This window comes from Lucilia sericata, unplaced genomic scaffold, assembly GCF_015586225.1.
Source record: "Lucilia sericata isolate MDLA Ls3-8-SP2 unplaced genomic scaffold, ASM1558622v1 Contig000256F_arrow, whole genome shotgun sequence".
Classification (NCBI taxonomy): Eukaryota; Metazoa; Arthropoda; class Insecta; order Diptera; family Calliphoridae; genus Lucilia; species Lucilia sericata.
The window spans coordinates 100,001-105,000 of NW_023994282.1; the positions used below are offsets into that span (position 1 = coordinate 100,001).

At 26.4% G+C, this 5,000-nt stretch overlaps 1 protein-coding gene across 2 annotated transcripts in view; it reads left to right on the plus strand.

The window, feature by feature from the left end:
- The window catches only part of LOC119602840 (choline-phosphate cytidylyltransferase A), a 25,208-nt gene that overhangs the window by 9,869 nt on the left and 10,339 nt on the right, over nt 1-5,000 (plus strand). Inside the window, exon 1 of one of the 2 annotated variants that reach the window (XM_037954606.1) lies at nt 4,208-4,447. The exons of the other annotated variant lie outside the window; for it this stretch is intronic. The gene's annotated coding sequence lies outside the window, so the exon portion shown is untranslated. Of the gene's footprint in view, nt 1-4,207; nt 4,448-5,000 lie in introns of those variants that run through there. 2 annotated transcript variants of the gene reach the window in all.

The window sequence follows — 5,000 nt, forward strand, 5'->3', positions numbered from 1 at the left end:
ACGCCCCTTAGTGCTAGCCCTCCCATTTTTTCTCCAAATTGTTCATAGTTGGCCGAGCAAAATTTGAGAATTCTCAAATATATGATTTTTATAAATTCATATACGAAGGTGTTGCGCACCCTATTGCTAGTCCCCTAAAGTGGGGACAATGTTTATGGGCTTATTTACAGTTATATCAGTGCAATATTTTGTTTAAAAATTCTATGTAATTTATGAAAAATTTTAAAAACTAAATCATGAGCGGTCCTTTAAAAAGTCCTTTTCGAAAATTCGAAGTCGTTTCCTTTCCATTTTTATAATTGTATTTTCGTATAGAAACCCTAGATATTTGTTGAACTTTCAAAAACATTCTTAGGCGGATGTGTGATATTTATTTTAACAAATGAAAAATCGGAAGTAAAAACAGGTTTTTTTTTATCTTATCATCGTTTCTTTAAAATAACCTTGAACGTTATAAATACATTTTTAGAATTTATTCTATAGTTGTGATTTCAAATAATGAACTAATGAAAACTTTTTTTAAATTAAGTATGTACTATTAGGGAAATTTTTAATATAAGTTTATTTTTAACAAATTTTAGAGTTTATATTTCGAAATTATACAGAAAACATTTAAAAATACGAAATATTCATACTATTCACACGATTCATGATATTTATTTATTACAAAGTTCATTCAATTACATTCAATATTGAATAAGCTTTCGTTCTCGATAAGGAGGCTTTTTTGAAATTTACTAGCAACACCCAGTATGCTTCGCTACCATGAAAACATTAAAGGATTTTTCATATTTATTTTTTACGGAAAAAAACCACTCTCATTTTTCGAGTCGGATATATAAAAATGTTTGTTACCGGCAAAGTTGTTCCTGCAAAATTTGAATTTTCGTATTTAATTCGTAAAGGTGCCACGCCTCCTATTTCTAGACCTGCCGTGCTTTCTCTAAAATGTTAACGTGTAAAATTTGAGGATTCATATGGGAGGTGTAACGCTCCCTATTATATATTCCATATGGATTTCAATGTTGCCCGTACAAAATTTGAGAATACAATCTCTGATGGTTTCCCAGATATACGAATTTTTGTATATGGGAGATGCCACGCCCACTAGTTTAATCCGCCCATATTATTCTGAATATGCATACTGTTATATTTTCTCATATATACTGAGTTAATATTTTCTTTTTGTGGGAGTTGGCAATCTTACTATAACTGTTCTCCCATTGTGTCGCCAAATGTATGACTATAATAAGCCTATGCAAGTAAATAAGCGATAGGCTTCTGTAATACGAATATACGAATTTTTGTATATGGGAGATGCCACGCCCCCTAGTTTAATCCGCACATATTATTCTGAACATGCATACTGTTATGTTTTCTCACATATACTGAGTTAATATTTTTTTTAAATGGGAGTTGGCAATCTTACTATAACCATTGTGTCCCCAAATGTATGACTATAATAACCCTATGCAACTAAATAAGCAATAGCCTTCTGTAAACTAAGATAAATTGCTTAATAAAGAATTAAACGTAATAGTAAAGTTGATTTTAAATTTATTTTTAACAAATCCAAAAACAACAGTGATACAAATTTAAAAGCAACTAAAGTCCAAAAATTCTCTATAAAATAAACAAAAAAAATATGTTCTTAAAACTAATTTTCGATTCTTAAAAACAATAAAATAGTTTAAGACAAATAAATGTTAATAATTTCTAAAACACGTGTAAACACTATCAACATAATATTATACGTCAACAAAATTTTGTATAATTTAATTGTCTTCTGTTTAAATCCTAATTAATTAATGCGTATATTTCCTAGATATTTTTTCTTATATGTACATATGGATGTAAATCTAAGAAATTTATTTTAAATTTCATCGTCATTATTCAAATTGACTTTGACGGCTAACTTGCACTTTAGCCATGCACATTTATTATAATAACAATAACAAATGTTATATTATATCTTAGATTTTTATTTTTCTTCTCTCTCACTCACTCTCTTTATCTAGATTTTTTGAAAATACATATGACGCACCAATTTTAAAAAATATTTTATTTTGCAAATGTTTAAAGAAAAAATGTATATAAGTATATAGATACATATATTTTATAAAATATATTTAAAGAAACAACAGCTGATCTTTAAAAGAGAGAGAGAGAAAAGCATACATATTTGACGTGTAAGAAAAAAGACCATTAATGAGCAAACAATGTAGGTCTTGAACTAGAAACCGCTAAAGACTGTACACGAGCTACTAGTTAACAATTATGTACATATGTTTTGAAAGTTTAAGTTAAGTTCAAGGTTTTTAACTGACTGCATAGTGTATAAAATGACTGACATCAAATAGACTTACCTAGTGACCTAGTGTTTGTGTTATACTTAGATAATTGTTATATCAATTAGTTTTTTAAAGATGTGTAAATTGGTTTCAAATAGATTTAAAAATATATTCTAATGAATCCTTCTTATGATCTAGTTATTATGTTTACATTTCCAACGAATTTGAAAAGTTCGTATCTAAATTTTTCGGAAATACATATGTTAACAGTATTAAAAAATTTTCGAACATATCTCGAAAAATTTGTATTTTGAAAATACATTCATCAAATTTTTAATATATTAACAAAAGTTCGAAAAATTTAACTCAAATAAAATTAAAAATATATTTTTATAAATCCTTATGATTTATAGATTATTTAAATAGTCGAAAATTAAACAAAAAAATTAAAATAAAATTTGTTTTAGGTATCCTCATGGTTTAGAAAATGTTTTGAGGGGATTACAAATTTTTCAAACATAAGTTCGAATTTTCGAAAAATTTTTGAAATTTTCTTTAAATAAAAATAAAATTAAATTATTTTGATAGATTTACGAACTTTTTTAATATAATTTCGTATTATCGAAAATTTAAGATTTTTTAAAATAGAAATTCGAACATATTTTCGGATTTTTCGGCAATTTAAGAAATTTTCCTAAAATAAAACTAAAATTTTATTTTTATGAATTCTCGTAATTCAGAGATTATTTTGAACATAATTACGAATTTACTAATACCATGAATGGGCAATTCGTGTCAAAATCGATTTGGATGAAATTTTCTCTATCGGTCAAGAACTGCCGTACTTGAGGGGGTCAAAGTTGGACATTTTGGTCATACAGGGATTTATTCAAAAGAGTGTAACTTTTCACCTGTTGGTCCTAGCAAAAATTGTCCAAAGGAGTTCTGATAGCTATTTCTTCATTGTTTTTTCAAAAAACTCTCTTAATAAATTTAAATTTACATTCGAATTTTCCAAAATCTGAAATGTTAAAAATTGTTTTAATAGCTTTAAAATTTTTCGAACATTTATTCAAATATTAGATAGTAAAAATGATTCGAACATAACTTCGAATCATAGAACATAATATGACATTGACATCAGGTGTATTTATCAATGTCAAAATTCGGGAACTGGTTCTAAATTCAATTACAATTGACTCCCAACAACCATTAACTTTTCAAGTTAAATCAAATCTTGTAAAAAATCTAACACAATTATAAAAGTACTTTACTGAAGAAAAACTTGCGGTTATTATAATATAAACTGAATCATTAACAGAAATTGCATCGAATCATTTCAAAAATCCATATTGTTCATGATGCTTTTTAGTAAATTTAAATAAAATGGACTTTGATCTTGGAATTTTGCTACTTTTAAATACATATGTATGTACATCTCTATTTAAAGAAGGCCAACAAAGTTTTAGCGATTCATTATACTTTCCGAAAAACTATACTAAAAACGACTTCTGTTTGGTAATCGTTTTCGTGTACACGCTTTGTTACACATATACAAAAACTAAATACAAATTAAATACTCTCATACTCACGTGAGTCAATATGAGTGACGCATTATTATCAAAAAAAAAAACATTTTTCTCTCGGTTAACTAATAAACCTACATACACGTACTTTTACTTCCAAACATTTCTAATTTCGAACGTATTCAAAAAAATAGTGAGAGCTAAAAGTTATACTTTAAACAACCTGTCAACGTGCTAATAAACTTTAACCAGTTTAATAAAGTTCTTAACCAAGTTTTTCTTCCGTTGAGATTGGTGAAACTCTTATAGCGGTTCTGTTGCTCGCTCTCTCTCTTTCACTGCTTGTTGTTAATAGCTTTAGAATTAATTATTTTTTTTTTTTTTTAATTTGACTTTATCGCGCCATACCGAATCATTACCGACTTCCATGTGTGTATGAAAGCTGGCAAATACAATTTTTACGATTATTCATCATTCGTCTGAGTATTTTTGTACGGTTTAAACGTAATTTTTTGTTTAATTGTTAAAAAAAAAAAAGTGGTTTTTATATAATAAACAAATATTTTTGTTAAATTAAAAGAAAAATTTGTTAATTGTTTAGCTAATTTATTTACAAAATTTAAACAAAATGTAAGTTTTCTTTAATTTAACAAAAACTTAACTAAAAGTTGAAATTTTAAGAATATTTAAACATTTCTAATAAATAAAATAAAACTTAAAGAAAATATTGTTTATAAAAAAAAAAACGACTAAAGTAAAATGTTTGTGAAATAAAGAAAAATCTAACAAAAAGTGTTGAAAATCCAAAGTGCCGAACAGCAATTTTATATTATACAATAAAATGCTTTCAAATAAATTTATTTTCGCACTTTAGCTTGTTCTAGTTTCTTATTTATTGTGACTGCAAGAAATTGTCTGTAATTGCCAAAAATCAACTGCATCGATCGGTCAGTGCACTTAATGCCAAATCAATGTTTATTTTTTGACATTGAAATAGCAAGGATGTTTAATTATAACATGGGTTTGGCCCTAAAAATACTTAGCCCCCCTTTGAATAGGGAAACATTATTTCGTATTTGCAATTTTCTAAGAAATTGACCTAACTTATTGTTAAATTTGTTTACTGTTTACCACACTCTTCATAAATAAGTAATCGTTTTTATTGTTTTTCTTTATAATGATT